The sequence below is a fragment of the Pistacia vera genome, unplaced genomic scaffold, assembly GCF_008641045.1.
Source record: "Pistacia vera cultivar Batoury unplaced genomic scaffold, PisVer_v2 Contig560, whole genome shotgun sequence".
Taxonomy (NCBI): Eukaryota; Viridiplantae; Streptophyta; class Magnoliopsida; order Sapindales; family Anacardiaceae; genus Pistacia; species Pistacia vera.
This window is the reverse complement of record NW_022196402.1, coordinates 185316-204883: the sequence shown is the minus strand read 5'-3', so window position 1 is coordinate 204883 and position 19568 is coordinate 185316. Positions and strand designations below refer to the sequence as shown.

At 36.2% G+C, this 19568-nt stretch overlaps 1 pseudogene; it reads left to right on the top strand.

Moving 5' to 3' along the window:
- The first annotated feature begins 17972 nt into the window (after positions 1-17972).
- On the top strand, positions 17973-19355 carry LOC116108265 (annotated as a pseudogene).
- The last annotated feature ends 213 nt before the right edge of the window (positions 19356-19568 follow it).

Genomic DNA, 19568 nt, shown 5'->3' with positions numbered 1-19568 from the left:
GATCGAGGAAAAACAAAAAAAAAAAAAAAAAAAAAAAAGTAGGAAAAAATCTAGATATCAGGAGTAGAGGCATCATTGGCGGTAGGATTCTTGGTAGCTTTTTTGAAGGCAAGAGCTGAGACATCTTTTTGAGGCTCAACAGGGGGAAGGTCAACAGTGATAGGTGGGAGTTTAGCTAGAGGAGGCGGATCTTCAACCTCTTGCTTAACCTCAACTTCCTCCTCTTCCCTCTCGACCTTTTCCTCATCTTCGCCGTCAGACTCGGAACTGTTCGAATAAACATACTCTATGCCCTAGGCCTTAGTCTTCGTCCTATTGACCTCCTTTTGATAAGTCCTTGGATGGAAGGAGAAATCGAGTGAAGGATGAGCCTTTCACAACTTTTGCACAAGGAAGATCGAGGTGTCCCAAGCATGGCTCTTGATGGTCGAATTCAGCTCTTTAATATTGAGTTGGAGCCAGACAACCTTTGACTTGGTCTTTTTGCGGTCTTCCACCTCCGTAGAAAGGTCGTGTGAAGCCCTCTCATATTTGGCCTCCCAGTCCAAGGCATCCTTTTGAGCTGTGGTAAGTTCAGATTGGAGCTTGTTATTGGCACCTTACTGTGGTTCCAGACTCTTCTTAGACTTCGTTGACTTTGCCTCAACCTTTTCTTAAGTGGCCTCGCTCACCTTGGTTTTGTCAAGGAACTCCCTTTCTTTGATCTTGAAAGCCTCGACCTCTTTCTTCAGCCACTCAAGCTCAGTTTGCTTTAAGTCTTTCTCATTTTCCACCAATTGGGCCTTAGCCAAGGCATCCTCCTTCAAATTTTTTGCCTCTTGTCACCCTGGATGGGTATCCTCCAATGTGGGATAGCTCTCATCGAGGAGAAGCTTGGTCGCCATGCAAGCCTATAAAGAAAGAAAAAGTTAGCAAAAAGTAAGAGAGAAGCCTCTAAGAAAGGAAGAAGGGCGAGCTGTTCATACCTTAGTGACGTAGCTACATGCCCATGCAAGTTGCTCATGAGGAGACACATCTCTGAGCCCCACATAAGTCCCCGGTGAGATGGCCTCCCTGGTTGCCAAAGCTCCAATTCTGATTTGCTCTGGGAGCCCATCGATCATTGCGTTGAGCATAGCTCAAGCTGCCTCGTTCGCCTTCGCTTTGCCTCCTAGCAGAGGTGAGCTTGATTTGCTTCCCAGGATGACGGTCTCACCCACGGGCATGGACTTCTTTTTAGCCAAGTCTTTGGTCGCAGTTTTCTTTAGGCCACCAGCTTGTAGAACAAGCTTCTTGCCTAAGCCGTCCTAATGCTCAGCAACTTTTTGCTTTCCTGAGCTCCCTATGGTTCGATCGATTTTTTCTTGCCCAAGCTTTCCTGCTACTCGCATCTTCTTCTTGCCTGAGCCATCTTGCTGCTCGGACATTTTCTTCTTCCCTAAGCCTCTAGCTTGCTTGGTGGCTCAGAGGCACTTTTCTCCCTGACTACCTTGGAGGCAAGTGCAAGCTTCTTAGAGCTTGGGCTTTCCCCAAGTTCATCGCTGTTATGCTTTAAGACCGGGTGCGAGGTGCCTTGCCTAGCCACCCCGGCAGTGCTCGCGAGCTATTTCTTTGTTGGAGCAATTGACTACTTTTTGGCAGCACTGCTGGCAGGTGCCTTCTTCGTTAAGCCTTTGGATTTTTTGGCCCACATACTTGCAAAGGAAGAGCAAGTGGTTAGTGACCTAACAAAGGAAGAACAAAAATTATGAGCTACTAAGCAATTACTTTTTCGAAGATGGTGTAAAACTTTGCTTCGTTGACACAGAAGTGGTACGTCGTCAACTGAGAGAGCGTGATAAGCTGGGTAATGCCGTGCTCATTGTCAGGAAGAGTGCTAAAACATTGAAGCCTCTATAAGCACGCCTCGGGGAGGAAGTTTTGCTCGACGTTTACTGTAAAAAGGAATGTAAAGTTAGTTCGCTTGTTAGACTAGGAAATATTCTTTAGCTTGTATAAAGTTCAATGTCTTACTAGCTTCCAAGGCAAAAGTGTTAGTCACCCCAGACTTGTAGAAAAGATACTATGAGTCCTAGTACGGGATCTTTTTTAGGACTTTAGTCAACCATTGAAATGTACTTTCCTCGCTGTCGAGAGATAATAAATTTGGTCTTGACTTTTCTTCAGCCTATACAAGTGGACGAGCTCTTCTACAGACAACTCGCCTAAGTTAGCAATCATATAAGCTATTTACATACCTACTATAATTATGTATGAGTTCCCCGTTAATTGAGGAGAGCTATGTCACACTTAATCAGGACTTTGGCAATGAAAAAGTGAGGGGGAATAGACATCCCACACCTCAAGAGGTGTCTAAAATTGCTGCCTAACCAATGGGGGATTCTTCTGGGAGAAGTTCCTAGGACTATCAGGGAAGCTGAGTCACATAAACGTCCTTTATGTGCTCACTATCCGTGGCCCCAATCGAGGAACTTGGTTTCTTTTGGTGCCTATGAATCGGAGACTTCTTTAGTGGAGGAGTCTTCACAAAAGCATGGTCAGAAGAGCTTGCTGCATCGAGGTCCAAGCTCTACACAATGAGGTCCTCAGAAACCTTAGGGATTATTTCCCTATGAACAGCTGAGGTTGCAGGGGAATCAAACATGCAGTCTATACTGTGGCTGCTTGACGAAGACATGGTGAAAGCTCACATTTGGATACCTGAAACAAAAGCGACCAAGTGTCAGAGCTTGAAAATTCGGCAACCTATCCACACTTTGCTTTTAGTTTATGCACCTAGGGTAGCTCGCATCGATCATTAGACACAAGCGAGCTACCAGGATTCCAACGACCATCACCATAAACCCTCCTTAAACCCAAAATCGACGAAAACACTAAAAAAGCTTAATGTGGCCACAAGAATGGCCACCCTCAACAGCAAAAGACGTAAAAACAAGTAAATGAGGAAAAGGAATCCTTACCGAAGTGTAAAAGTGGAAGATATTCACCGAAAAAATGCCATGAAGTTGAGAGAATATCGACTGAACAAAAGCAAAAAAGGTCTGAGAATTTTTGCAAAGTGTGTAGGTTTCTGATGAAGTTGCCCACTTTTATAGTGGTGTGCATGGGAGACGAAGAGGCGGGATTCAACTGTAACCATCGATCTAAAGTGAATTTTAGCCCCTCATTCGTCAAACAATCTTGACCATTTGACGTGGTCACGTGTCAATCATCCATGAACGTTGATTAACCATTGACTACTGTAATCATAACCGTTACCACACGTCGCCTCAACTTCATGTGTGGATAGTGTAGTTACCCATGCATGATGAAAAGTAACTGCCAAAGGCTGCTACATTTAGTGAGACATAACCACGTGGAAATTACTTGCATGCCCTTCATTTCAAATTTTGAGTTTGTTGAGAATATCACAACAGAGAAAAGACCAAGTGTTGATTATGTCGACTAGAAATGAGCCCGACTAATGAAGCCCGACCAAATTTGCATTCAACACACAATCGACGAAGTCAGAGCTTGACATCAAATCGAGCAATTAGTCTTCAAAGCTTGAAATGAGCGCCAAACACTAGGGGGCAGATGTTATGTGTGATTTTTCCAATCAAGCTCGGAGAAGTTAGAGTTCTGCGAGGTTATAGCTTTATCCAGAATCAGCTCGGTTCAAACGATTATCTGACCCAACATAAGCTCGTTGAGATATTGCTTGACCCAACACAAGCTAGTCACGACCAATCTCAACGATTGTTCAAGCAGCTCACAGATAACCTCAGATCTCGGATATTTCAGCAGGGATAAGATCAACAATAATTATCACACAATCTCAGAGCTTAATCGCGAGAATATCGGAGTTGCATTTCAGTCCTAATTGTAATCCCTTTATTTTTGCTCTTTCCTTTGTACAAAACTTGTATATAAACTCCTTCCAACGATGGAAAAGGGGTCAGCAAATTGTTCTAAGAATACTCTTGTAAGCTCTCACAACAAATACAATGAACAGTGGATATAGGCTCAAGATAATAACTAGCCGAACCACTTTAAAACTCTCTTCTGTCATTTTCTTTATTGTTTTAATCATGCACACATCAGTTCCGATTTCGTCAAGGTCAATATAAATGTGTAATTGTGTATGTACAAAATTATTATCATACATATATTAATCATATATTAAATGTGTTTAATATGTTATTAAATTATCAAAATAATATATTATCATGTATATATTATCATTACATAGATTATCATAAATATTTTAAATGTCTACTGATAAGAGCTTGAAATTATATATTTTGTTAGTGATTTAATTGGATTATTTATGGAAAAATGTGTTTAAATTGTGGAATTTGAATTAATTCTTCATAAATACCTTTTACGGGATCACGGGTATATTGTGAGTATTTTCAGGTTTAAACCGATATTTGAAGGAACAAGACTGATGTCGATGGAATTCATGACCCGCAGGAACAAACGGGGCAATAATTGGAGTTGAAACGAGAAAGTTGTGACGCGTCAAAAATACAACGTAAAATCTGGAAATCCTTCAGGATGAGCATGCTTCGATGTTTTGATCATAACTTGAGATGTAGAAATTCTAATTCAACGATTCTTATGGCATTGGAAAGCTTATTCAGAGAGCTATAAAGTTTGTGTTGATGACTTTACCAAATTCTGGAGATCACAGACTCATTTGATACAAAGAACGATCACCACAGTGACTATTCTTATCGCCGCAGAGATGGGTCACGAGCCTGTTTAGGTTATTGCATTCTCCTAGTCCGAATCTGAATAGGTTAAGCATTTAATTATTTCTTAAGTAACCTCCAAACCCTAGCACTATAAATAAGGGTCTTTAAGTAGTTTTTGGGGAGATTGGAGAAGGAGAAAGGACGACTACTATTTTGGAGATCGCAATTCTTGCAGTTCTCGTTCGCCAATTAGAGAAGTTTTTATATTTTTCTTTCTTGAACTCATGTTATTGAATACAATGGTTGTTTTTATTACTGCAATTATGAACTAAATCTTTTTTCTAGGGCTAAAGATGTAGCCCAATTTATGAATATGTGTTGACTTTATTGTTGTTAATTCTTATTGAGCATTAATTCTAAGTTTTATTATTGTGTATAATGCTTTTAATTCTTAAGGATCCGAGAGTTGAATGATATCATGGGTTGGGTTGAGATCGAGAGATGAAACCTGATTTGTCTAAGGTAATAAAACCATAGATTGAGTGAACGCTAGAGATAGGTTACCGTGATCTATGAGGCTCTAGTAAATTCTATAGAATGTAATGATCTCTTAACTCCTAAATCCAACTTAGAGATATTTTGGGTTGTTGCTTAAGGGTTAATTCACTAATTGTTCGAGAGAAAGTTAGTGGAATATCAGGGAATTTGGCCTTTAGAATAAGCTTAATTAGATTAGCAATAATTGTCAATGCATAGGATTAAATTGGTATGAAATTTGTGCCCTAGGTTTAGTCATATTGATATGTTTACCAAAGTATTAATAAAATTCTGCTTTTGTTTAGTTTGTTTTCTTTTTCATTAAATTCATTCTTAAAATTATATTTCATCAAATAGCAACAAAATAGACTAGTTTGGTACTTGGTAGGTAGTTCTTTTGGGATTCGACACTCATTTACTTGAGCTTTATTACTTGCGCGATTTTGTACACTTGCGAACAGCCTGTCAAGTTTTTGGCATCGTTGCCGGGAAAATTGCGCTCAAGATGGTCTGGCCCATTCATAATTCATCGCGTGTTTCCGCATGGGTTCACCACCCGACGAAGGCAACATTCAAAAGTCAATGGCGAAAGATTGAAACCTTATATTGAGAATGGGAATGAAGACGAGAGGGATTCAATCTTTCTTCAAAATCCTCATTGACGACAGAAAGGAGTCGAGTTTAAGACTTCAAACAAGCGCTCTTTGGGAGGCAACCCAAGATTTTGATTACGTTTTGGTTTTTATTTTTTAGTATTCTTATTTTTTTTGTGTTATTCGTATTTCATTAATTCAGATGTTTTGATGTTCTTCTTGTCAGGTCATTAATTAGCAAAACTCATTAAGGGGACACCCAGCCGTTTCATCATCACGCTCGCCGCGACAATACATAACTATCGCTGCAGTGAGCGTCATTTTCGCGCACGAATAGAAAAATCATCACGCTCGTTGTAGCAACACACATCATTGCTGCAGTGAGCGTTACTGTCGCGCACACCCATGACGAAAAGCATGCTCACCGCAGCGACAAATACCATCGCCGCAACGAGTGCACAAGTCCAACGCGATATCGCATTTATATCAATTTTTTTTTCCTTTAACCCACACTCTCATCACATTTCTCTTTATCTTTCTACAAACTTTTCCCCACCATTTTCTCTTCCTATCAATACAAATCTCTAACCATCATTTCCATTCCTAATTCCTTCAACCCATCTTCATTATTTTCTTCAATTGCTCACTAACACACACAATTTCAACTCACATTTCGCAGATTAAGGAGGCAACTTGGGATTCTCACAAAATCAAAGTTAGGGTTCCAAGATTGGGGGTTTTCAAAATTGAGCTAATCCATACCAATTCAAGGCACATTTGCACTGAATCAGGTTCAAGTAAGTGTTTCTCACCCATTTTGCATTGTGATTTTGGTGGTTGAAGATTGGGAGAACTTGATTAGAATTTTGTGGGAGATTATGTTATGATTGAAGAGCTTTGTGATTGAGATTGGGTGCTGTTGATGTTTATTGGTTGCGTTGATTGAATAAGAGAAATTGAAATTGAAGCAGGGAGTTTGTGGTGATTTTCGTGGTATTGAACTTGTGTTTAATTGATTGTATTGGTTGATTGGGAAAGTGTTATAATGGCACCCAAAAGAAAGCTAGGAAGCGATAGGAGAGAAAAAGGAAAAGGGCAGGCCTCCAATGATGTCCGATTTGTTAGTCAGGCTACCAAGGAGAGATATTAAAATTTTGCAAAGAAACCTAGTGGATTTATTGAAGAAAGAGGGCTGGTGTTTACAGAAGATGTTGGGGGGGATCACTGATGTAATTCAAGCTTTGGGTTGGCAAACATTTTGCAAAGAATCCCTGGCTCCTGCTGTTGCCTCTGCAGTAAAAGAGTTTTATGCCAACGTTCTTGATAGCGTTGACGGAAGGACAATGGTAAGAGGCAAGGAAGTAGTATTTACTACAGCCGTTATTAATGAGTTTTATGGGCTGCCGCAAGTTGAGATAGATGAGGATGCCTATGCCGCATACAAGTGAGAAGTGAGTTATGATGCAGTGATTAATTTTCTGATGGAAGGGAAAGCTACATGGTTTATTGCGGCTGGGGAGCACATTCGTTTTGAAAGTAAGTTCTTGGACTCAATTTCGCACACGTGGTTATATATTTTTTGCTCTAGATTGATGCCCTCAAAGCACATGAGCACTGTTAGAAAAGTTAGGGCGATTTTGATGTATGCTATCCACCATAAGATGAGGATGAATGTGGGTGAGATTATTTTTCATGAGATTATCCATTCGGCAAAGCGTAACAAGACTGGTTTTTACTTCTCTCAACTGATTACTGAATTACGTAAGCAAGCTCAGGTGCCTTTGAATTCTGAAGAAGTTTTAATCCCACAAGGAGTATGTCTTACAATGCAATTTATGCAAAATCTCCACTAGTGGAGGCAGAGTGGAAGTATCCAAGACCAAAGCCTTTTCATCGAAGAAGCTATCCCAAAAAGATCAATTGACGAAGTTGAATGAAGATATGGATAAGTTGAGAAAGCAACAGAATCGTCAAGAAGCCTAGATGACGTGGATGAGTGGGCAAATGAGGGTGCAATATAAGAAGCAAAAATTGGAACTTGTTCATGCTGGAATAGCAGTGCCGGGGTGTGAATAGACTGATTTTGTGTACCCATCGGATGAGGAGGATGGCGATGCTCCTGATGATGATTCTGAGGAGAGTATGGAGGAGTAGGGAGTGTGCCATTACTAGAGCCCTAAAATTTTCAGTTGTGTTTTCTTTGCTATTGTTAGTGTAGTTTATTTTTTTTTTTATTTTTATTTTTTTGTGTTTATGTACTTGCATTTTGTTATTGTTTGTTCATTAAGTCCCTATGAATTGTTATTTCATCTTTATTTCTGGTTTGTTGATGCTCCTTATATTCGCTATTTTTTTTTTCTACATAACAATGATGGCCAACAAGGTCTGTTTAGTGTGTTTATTTTTTTTGTAGAACAAATTTGGCGCATACGAACTGGACAACCTTATTACATTGAGGAATGAGGCAACATTTTATTTCTTTTTTCCTACTCTTAACATTGAGGACAATGTCGACTTTATGGTTGGGGGTAGGAATTTAATTTGAGCAAAATTCATTTTTATGGATATGGATTTAGAGAGAAGTTTTTTTGTTTTATTTTGTGAGTTTTTCTATTGGATTAATTTATATGTCTATGATAGGAATGTGATTGCAATAACATTTAGCAAGTAGAGGGCATTAATTTTTACCTTTAATTACGGATGTTAGTCAATGTTAATGACATTTAGTTTGAGACCCTAGTGATTTGTGGATTGGAAGTGGTTTAGTTTACCTACTTAGAGACATTTTATGTGTGAATTTTCTATGAACATTGTTGCGATTTCAACAAACTCTAGAACTCATTTGACAACCACTCAAGGCGAAATCCTAGAGTTCACATCACTTAGGAAATGATTTAGGCTGTTTTTGGACTATTGAGCCTTTCAAGCTGACCCTTTTTATTGTCATCGCTAGTTAACCCTTTGAGCCTTTTAAACACAACTTAACCTTGTTTTTCTTTCTTTGAACTTAATTTTTACCCTACCCTGATTATGAGCCTAAAACAAAATCCTACCCATTTTATCATTAAGAGACTTAATTATTATTCAAGCTTAGTACGAGTATTAGTGATGAAGTGTAGTTTTGCCACAACCTAGGTTTATGCGAAGAAATTGGTTGGGGGTTGTGGAGTGTTTGTCAGATCAGTGGGGTTGTGTGTGTGTGTGTTTTCTACTTTCTTCTTATTATTGTTGTAAAAAAAAAAAAAAAAAAAAAAAAAAAAAAAAAAAAAAAAAAAAAAAAGAGAAGTGGGCATTGAAAAGCATGTGAAGATTTGGAAATATGCAAATGGGTTTATAATTGTCGAACAAAAAAAACAACCAAAAAAAAAAAAGAGCTCGATAAAGGTTGGGAAGCTACTGAGTGAAAAAGGGAAGTGTTTTTGTATGATAGTAATAAGAATGAATGAAAATTAAGTCTCTCAATTTGATTTTTGCTAATTTCCCTTTTCGTTCCTTCATGAACTCATACCCTAGCCTAACGTCACAACCTTTACAAAGACCTATTGATCCAAGGTAATGTGAAATTCTACATTAGTGGAGAGTGGTTTGAAAAGTGAGTCTATGGAGTTTGATTCCATGATTCACATATAAGTCATAATTTGAATACTGAGATCAAAATTCTATTCGTGAATGTTATGCATAAAATCATCTGGGTTTGTAGACTAATGGATTGTGGTTGTATGGATGTTCTAGGGTGGATGTTTGCATTGTCTGTGAGTTTAGGTGATTTTTAATTATTCTATTTTGTGCATAGGCTATTTTTGAGATACCTTTATGAATTGATCCAAGAAATTTTGTTAGCTTTTGCTCTTTTTATGTTTATTTTTATTTTTGGAGTTTAGGGTAAGTTTATTGTGGATGTTTATGGGTATCATTGCTGGAAACCCTCACAAGACTATAAGTCATCCAACTAGGGCCGCCTAGGGGTTTAAAGGCTTGTTGCATACGCTAAATGTAATCGTGTCAATCTACGAAAATGATTTAGGATAGTTAGATATAAGTTTTAATTGGTTGTTTTATTTTCGAGCTTAGAGACTTATTTTATCGCTTAGTTTGCTAGGATTAGCAAAAAGCTGGTTGTGGGTTTTGATAAGAGCTTGAAAGTATATATTTTGTTAGTGATTTAATTGAATTATTTATGGAAAAATGTATTTAAATTGTGGAATTTGAATTAATTCTTTGATAAATACCTTTTACGGGATCACGGGTGTATTGTGAGTATTTTCAGGTTCAAACCGATATTTGAAGGAAAAAGAATGATGTCAATGGAATTCATGACGTGTAGGAACAAACGGGACAAGAATCGGAGTTGAAACGAGAAAGTTGTGACGCGTCGAAGATATAACGTAAAATCTGGAAATCCTTCAAGATGAGCATGCTTCGATGTTTTGATTATAACTTGAGCTATAGAAATCAGAATTTGACCATTCTTATGGCGTTGGAAAGCTTATTCAGAGAGATACAAAGTTCATGATGACTTTACCAAATTATGGAGATCACAGATTCATTGGATCGAAAGAATGATCGCCACAACGACTATTCTTATCGCCGCAGCGATGGGTCACGGGCCTGTTTGGGTTATTGCATTCTCCTAGTCTGAATCTGAATAGGTTAAGCATTTAGTTCTTTCCTAAGTAACCTCCAAACTCTAGCATTATAAATAAGGGTCTTTAAGCAGTTTTTGGGGAGATTGGAGAAGGAGAAAGGACGGCTACTATTTTGGAGATCGGAATTCTTGCAGTTCTCGCTCGCCAATTAGAGAAGTTTTTATATTTTTCTTTCTTGAACTCATGTTATTGAATACAATGGTTGTTTTTATTACTGCAATTATGAACTAAATCTCTTTTCTAGGGCTAAAGATGTAGCCTAATTTATGAATATGTGTTGACTTTATTATTGTTAATTCTTATTGAGCATTAATTCTAAGTTTTATTATTGTGTATAATGCTTTCAATTCTTAAGGATCCAAGAGTTGAATGATATCATGGGTTGGGTTGAGATCGAGAGATGAAACCTAATTTGGCTAAGGTAATAAAACCATATATTGAGTGAATGCTAGAGATAGGTTACCGCGATCCATGAGGCTTTGGTAAATTCTATAGAACGTAATGATCTCTTAACTCCTAAATCTAACTTAGAGATATTTTGGGTTGTTGCTTAAGGGTTAATTCGCTAATTGTTCGAGAAAAAGTTAGTGGAATATTAGGGAATTTGGCCTTTAGAATAAGCTTAATTAGTTTAGCAATAATTGTCAATGCATATGATTAAATTGGTGTGAAATTTGTGCCCTAGGTTTAGTCATATTGATCTGTTTACCAAAGTATTAACAAAATTTTGCTTTTTTTTTTTTAGTTTTTTTAGTTTGTTTTCTTTTTCATTAAATTCATTCTTAAAATTCTGTTTCATCAAATAGCAACAAAATAGACTAGTTTGGTACTTGATAGGTAGTTCTCTTGGGATTCGATACTCATTTACTCGAGCTTTGTTACTTGCACGATTTCATACACTTGCAAACAACCTGTCATCTACATATATATTTTGTATCAACACCCATAAATTCATAATAGAATGAGGGTCTATTGTAATATATGATCAATACATAAGTATGATTAATTTGTTATATATATATATATATATAAATGTATAATTGTGTATATACAAAACTATTTTCATACATATATTAATCATAGAATAAATGTGTTTAATATGTTATTAAATTATCAAAATAATAGATTATATATCAAATTTTTGTGTGTTTGATTTTGACATTTAATACATCAAAGGAGAAGCTAATTCCCTGCCTGACTTCCTCACCAGGGAATTCCTTCAGGGGAGATAACCATCATGCCTCCCAAAAAGACCAACCCTCCAATCACTCAAAAACAATCAAAGGCTTCTTATGCCCAAAAGCCCACAAACACCAAATCATGGTATGAACTCGTATGTGAAGAAGAAGCCCAAGAAAAGGCCCAACAATCAAAAGGCAAAGGCATAGCCTCAACAAACTCTTCTCAGAGCCCAACAAATATAGAACAAATCCAGAATTGGATCAGCTCTTTTCAGCAAAGTCCAGAAGCAGCCCTTGCTATGATTGGGTTAACACCAAATTTACCAAAAAATGAGATTTTGAAATTTAAAGAACTTCAAACTCTTCCAAAAAATTCCCAAGAATTTTCCCAATGGAAAAATTTCACTAAGCACATTGCAAAAGGCAGCTCAAATTGTCTTTCAAAAAACAAAGAACTTGTTCGGCTGCTACACCTTTAAAAGCCCTTAAACCAGGACAAAAAATATTCAAAAAGGAATTGCAACTAATCTTTTGGTTTTCGAAGAAGTTTGATTTTGAAAACCCTAAACAATTAGTTCAACAATTTTTCCAAAAACTTTCATTTTATCCCTGAAATTGAAGGAAAACTAAAAAATTTATGAATTTCTTCTTGTTGATTCTGACTCTTGTGAGTTTAAACACTATGAGGATAAAAACCAACCGGATTTATCACTCATTCAACCTTTCATATTATGAAAATCCTTAGTCCTTCTGATTGGGGATCCAACCCAAACCAATTCAGAAAATTTTCCCAAAATTTTGACCCCCCTGGTATAATTACTGGGACTATCAAAGAGCCTGGAACAGATCACTCTTTCTCCAAAATAGTCATCACAGGCACTCCTGGATTATTACTTCAAAAGACACACTTTATTCAATTTCCCAATTGGTTTTCCCAATGGTGGGATCATTTTGGATTAATTCCCGAATCCTACCCCCAACTGTCCATGAAGATTCAATGGTTCAAACTCAATTTCAAAGTTTCCGAAGCAATTCAAACTTCCCCCCATCACTTCATTTCTCAGCAAAGTTCCACCTCTCGTGGATTTTACAATGGGAATATGAAATCGTCCAAATATTGGCAATCTCCCTAATTTGTCCGAAAATTTAAAGTCAAGTGGTGGGATAAATTTGATGCATCCCACGTGTCCAAAGAAAAATTCGACTTTGTCTCTCAAGTTCACCTCATCAAACTCAGCAATTACCCCTGAAATTGCCAATTTTTTACAGAAAAAAACTGTGGCATCAGTATCCTATCAGAGCCAAGACAAAACAAACTCAAAGACCACCTCAAGACTATCTTTCACAACTCCAAGATGAAGAAAGGAAGCAGAATAGGAAGACGGAGACGAATCTTACCAGAGCTCTTGTGCCTCGGTCAACCTCGCCCAACAATGAGATGACTGTTATGGAATCATCTAACTTATTCCAAAGTTCGAAATTACCGCTTCTCTAAAAAAGAAGACTGGCCAAAAAACCGACATCAGCTTTAGAGAATATCTGGCATAATATTAAGAGTCAGAGATTCCCTGCAAAAGAGACATTTAATGCTCTTTAAAAAAAAAAAATTATTAAATATTCACTCAATAGTATTCATGTGATGCTATAGTGGATAAGGTTTTCTATAAATTAGAAGGATTCGTGTATTAGGACCAAGCTTTTGCCAAGCCATTTCTAAACTTTCTCTTTCACTTTCTTTTGATGTAAACTTCCCAAAAGCTCTCCAAAAGAAAGCTTTCATTGTAAGTTAATTTCTTTCAATAATCGTCTCTTTAATCTTTCAAGTTCTAGTTCTTTTAATAATCATTCATCATGTTTGATTTTAATGTTTATTTAATTTTTATTAATGTTTATTTAAGTTTTTATTTGTGTTCTTTGTTTCTTTAAATTTTTGTTCATCACTTAATCTGGTTCCGTACGGCATTGCCGCCGTTACCTAGTTAAGTGTTAATCTCCACTTCTAATATGTTTCTTTGCGGCTCTGCCGCTGTTGTCTTATTAAGTTGTAAGATTATTTAATTAATGTTTATTTAAGTTTATTTTAAGTTTATTTAAGTTTTATTTATTTAAGTTTATTTAAGTTTTGTTAATCTCTGCATATCTCCTCTTTGTGTGCAACGATCCTGTGTCCCTTCTAGTATCAAATATATATATATATATATATATATATATATATATAATATATAATATATTATATATATTAATATCATACATAATTATCATAAATATGTTAAATGTCTATATATGTATTTTGTATCACAGCCATAAGTTCTAGTCAAATGAGAGTCTATTGTAATATATGATCAATACATATGTATGATTAATTTGTTATATATAATTTTAATTAAACTATATGTTAATAATTTGTCATGCTATATATCACTTGATATACCATAGTGATGTTCATAAATTTTCCAAACTATATTTAATTAAACTATTATATTATTAAATTTGTCATGCTATATATCACTTGATTATACAATATGTTATGTTCATAAATTTTCCAAACTATATTTAATTAAACTATTATATTATTAAATTTGTCATGCTATATATTACTTGATTATACAATATGTTATGTTCATAAATTTTTCATACTATATTTAATTAAACTATTATGTTATTAAATTTGTCATGCTATATATCACTTGATCATACAATATGTTATCTTCATCAATTTTCCATATTATATTTATTATTTATTAATTGAAGGAGACGTTTGGATAATATAATGTTTTATTATAGGGGAATATTATATTAACGGAATAAAAGATCACCTTGAAGATCATTGTGAATGTTTAGAAAATGTGTTTGGTTGGTTCGAATAAATTGGTGAATAATATGTTTGGTTGGGAGAATAAATGGGTGGGTATGTCATATAAATTACTAAATTGTCCTCTTTTTTAAATATTAATATAACAAATTTTTTTTTTGAATAATTTCTTTTAACCCCTACTTTTCAGATTTAGCAAAAACACCCTAGAACCCAAAAATGTTTTAAACTTAACAAAAACACCCCTATCCACCCCAAGCCACTACTGGTAGCCAACCACCACCGTTGGCGGCCGTTGGTAGTGCCAAAGATCTAGCTGTGACACGGGCAGTGCCACAAATTTGGTCGTTTCACGGCCAGATCTATGGCTGTGAAATGGCCAGGTCTTTAGTCGTGAAACAACCATAGATTTGGCCTTGAAACAACCAGATTTGGCCTTTTCCGACCATGGATCACAGATCCATGGTCAGAATAAGCCTTACCAGAGCACGACCAACAATATAGCTGGTCGTACGCCATTATGGAGACTTTTGGCAACCTTCGACGGCGGTTGACGGTGGCTAGCAGTGGTGGCTAGTTCTAGGTATAATGACATTTCTGTAAATAATGACAATAATAAGGGCAATGTCATCTGAAAAATTTAAAAAACGAGGACAAAAGTTTCTGCATGAGTGAATTGGATGTTCTGTACATGTTAACAAATATAAGGCTAATTTGGACCAAATACTCAATTGTTTAAGGGCAACATGGGAAACAAAATTGTATTACTAGGGGTAAGTTTTAATAACGCCAACCCCCCACCCCCCCAAGTATTAAGATTCCTTGTAATATACCCCCCAAATGCTACTATTTGTCATAAAATATTCTGGGACTAATTTTTTACAAACCAGCCAAAACATCATCATCTGCTCAATTTAAAAAATATTACCCCAGTTATCTATTATTAACCCCATCCAAACAGCCTTGAAATACTATATTATAATATTTAATTATTGATTACATTTGGAAAAATATGAAGCTATTATGTTATTAGATTTGCTATGTTGTATATCACCTTATTATACAATCTATTATGTTGTTAAATTTGTCATGCTATATATCATAGTAATTTATTATTTATTCATTGAAATGCTATATACTTATATATTTAATTATTGATGATATTCGGAAAAAAAAAATCCAAACATATTATATATATATATAAAGCATCATGATATTTTATTATTGATTACCATTAAAAAAATTCATCCAAACTAAACCAAACATAATATAAAAAAGAAAAAAATATAAATATGATATTAATGTAACTTGAACTAAGGACCTTAAAGTCAAAAGAATTGCGTTTTTAACACTAAGCTATAGAAAATCATAGATAAACTTAGCACCATATACATATATATAATATTGTATACTATGTTTTCGAACATAAACGAACGAATAAGCGAACAAGGTGTTCGCGAATGGATGGATCACTCGAACAGAATTATGTTCGCGAACATAATCAAACGAGCACCCCTTGTTCGAACTCGAATCAAACACCTTATCGAATGAACATTGAACTGTTCGCGAACTGTTTGTTATCGAATCGAATTGAGTTGTTATCGAACAAACATCAACCTGTTCACGAACAACTCAGTTCGTTTGCAGCCTTACTCCCTCCCTAACCACCCATTAAGGGTTGTCCCTCCACGAGTTAACTTCGGTTTTCAATGTTGCGGTGGTTTTTTCTTTTTGAATCATTGGTGGGACCCGACATATTATAATAGGGTTGATCATCAAAGCATGGAGAAAGTTCTTCTTCAAAGGATTTAACAAGTTCCTCAACCTTCAAAGAGTTTGGTTGGCTTTTGTTTTCTATTTTCAAGGTTTTTTCCTTAAGCATGGAAATATTCGTGGTTTTAGGGTATGCACTAAAGAGACTACCCCATGTGATCCGGTTTCTATGATAGCTAGGATATAGCCATTGAAAGAAAACACTAAAAGCTTTCTCATAGGGGTGGACATGTCCAGGTACCCTCCCAAATTCAAAGAAACTGGAACTAGAACCCGAACTGGAACCAGAACAGGTTCCGGTTCTTAGAAGCCAAGAATCGGAACTTGAAACATAGGTTTCGGTTTCGATTCCCAATTCCTACAAGGATTGAACCGAAATTGGAACCGATCGGTTCCGATTCCGGTTTCTACAGGGATTGAACCGAAACTAGAATCGATCGGTTCCTAATTTCTAGAAATGGAATGTACCTTACGAGGGCCGGGTCCAACTGGTTCTTTTACAAACCCCTATATTATATGGTAGGTATGGTTGGCGTTGTAATTTTTTTTTCTTGTAATTTGGTGGTGGTTGGTTGCCGATGGTTGGTTGTTTGTAAGGTTTGGTGGTGGTTGGTTGTCATGGTTGGTTGTTTCAGAAGGCTTGGTGGCGGTGATTTTGGATTTCGTGATCTATTGTATTGATTTAACGTTACTATTTTACGGTGTTACATGATTATTTTGGCTTTGTTTTTAAGTTTTTGGCTTGAAATACTGTGTTTAGTTTTATATCTCTTATTTATTTATTTATTTATTTTTGATTGTGATGTTGGGTTAATTTTTTGTAAATATCAAATTTTACTGTTGAATTTAACTAATTGGGCTAACACGGTTAGTTTTGGGTGAAATTGTGACTATCTTGTAACATTTGAATTCGTAATGTCACATTTTTGAACCTTTAGATATAAGTGTAACTTACACTAAACCTTTAGGGTGATTATGATTAGACAGACATTATTTTATTTTAAAAGAATTATAAATATATTTTTTTTAATTTAAGAAAAAAATAAATTTATAAAGTTACTAAATATATATTATAATAAGACCTTTTAACTCAAAACGAGTTGCAAGGCAATTTGCCTAGTTGCCTGAAGATAATGCTCAGAAAACTTGCCAATTTGCGAGGAATCATTTTTATTTTTATTTTTTTAAAACCTCTTCAAACCCTGAATTTCCGATAACTATATATGTCACGCATATCTAAGCTTCTCCTACAACTTTAAATTTTGCAGTGTTCACATGTAATGTTTACATCATCTAACCACCAAAAATATAAATGCTTAACAATTCTGTAGCGTATATATAATCTCTTTATATCCATAACTTACATTAAAGTTTAAACTTCACACCATAATAATAATAGTATCCCTTAAACCTTCTGCTCTAGTTGAATTTAGACTAGTCTAAATATTCTGCTCTCTGGTTTAGTTTAGTAATTTGCAAGTGAAACTCATGTAAGAAAGAGAAATCGGAAGAAATAGACAAGTATTCTGCTGTCAAACAGTGTGACAGAACATTTTCCACAAGTGTAATACAGTTGCCTCTGACTCTGAGTCTCAGTCGTCTGTGGAAAAATATTATCCACAAGTTAACAGTTCTGCCTCTGAATCTGAGCCACGTTACATTATCTCTATAAAATCAAACATGCTTTTGTCGACTCTTTCAAGTTTCATCACTTGAAACTCTCAGGCTTCTTATATTGATCACTCCTCTTCTCTTTTCTCCCAAATACTACCATGGCTTCCCAACCAAGCCACCTTCACTTTATCTTGTTACCTTTTCTTGCTCAGGGCCATATGATTCCCATGGTAGGCATTGCTAAATTGTTGGCACGGGAAGGTGCAATTGTTACAATTGTCACCACACCAAATAATGCAGCTCGATTCCAAACATTTCTTGCTCGTGCCATACAATCGGGGCTACAAATACACTTGATTGAACTCCCGTTTCCATGTCAAGAAGTTGGATTACCAGAAGATTGTGAGAGTTTTGAATTAGTTCCTTCGATTGACTTGGCCGTCAACTTCTTTAATGCAATTGCCATGCTTGAATTCCCATTTGAAAATTTGTTCAAAGAGCTAAAGCCTCGCCCAAGCTGCATAATCTCTGACTTCTGCTTTCCATGGACTGCCAGCACCGCCAGCAAGTTCAATATTCCGAGGATTACTTTCCATGGGTTTTCTTGCTGTTCACTCTTGTGCTTGTACAACTTGCGCATCTCCAAGATTGATGAGAATATTTCCTCTGACTCAGAATACTTTGTCGTGCCTGGCTTGCCTGATAGAATTGAAATTACTAAAGCTCAACTACCACAATCAGTACATGGGAAAGATTTTAGGGACAAACTTTTTGCAGCTGAAATGGCATCGTACGGGGTTGTTATAAATACATTTGAGGAGTTAGAGCCAGCATATGTTAAAGAATACAAGAAAGCCAAAAATGGAAAGGTCTGGTGTATTGGCCCTGTTGTAGTATGTAATAAAGACAACATCGACAAAGTTGAGAGAGGCAAAAAGGCGTCAGTTGATGAATCTGAATGTTTAAAGTGGCTTGATTGTCGGCAACCGAGCTCTGTAGTTTATATTTGTCTTGGAAGTATTTGCAACTTAACAACTTCACAACTGATAGAACTTGGCTTGGGCTTAGAAGTTTCCAAGAAACCCTTCATTTGGATTATAAGGGGCGTAATCAAATCAAGAGGGTTAAAGAAGTGGCTTTTAGAAGAGAAGTTTGAGGAAAGAATAAAAGGGAGAGGCCTTCTGATAAGAGGTTGGGCTCCCCAAATACTAATATTGTCACATCCTGAAATTGGAGGGTTCTTAACACATTGTGGCTGGAATTCTTTAACGGAAGGGTTATCTGCGGGGGTACCAATGCTTACGTGGCCAATTTTTGCATAGCAGTTTTGCAATGAGAAGTTAATTGTGCAAGTTCTGAAGATTGGTGTGAGGATTGGGGTGGAAGTTCCACTAACCTTGGGGAAGGAAGAGGAGATTGGAGTGCTGGTAAAGAAAGAAGATATTGAAAAGGCTGTAAACATACTCATGGATGAAGGGGAGGAAAGAAATGAGGGAAAAAGAAGAGCTAGTGAATGTGGAGAGATGAGAAAATTTAACTGACCGGCTATCCCAAGTTTGGATTTAAAAAAATGGCCTTAAACTGTTTACCATTTTTTTTTATTTAGAGAAGCTGACGTGGCACAGTTAAGAGCCATTAAACATGTAAAATGGGTTAAAATGAAATGATTAAAACATATAAGGACAAAATCATAATTAATGAAAGTTTTTAAAATTTGAAATTTACAAAAGAGCCCCAAATATTCAAATCGCTTA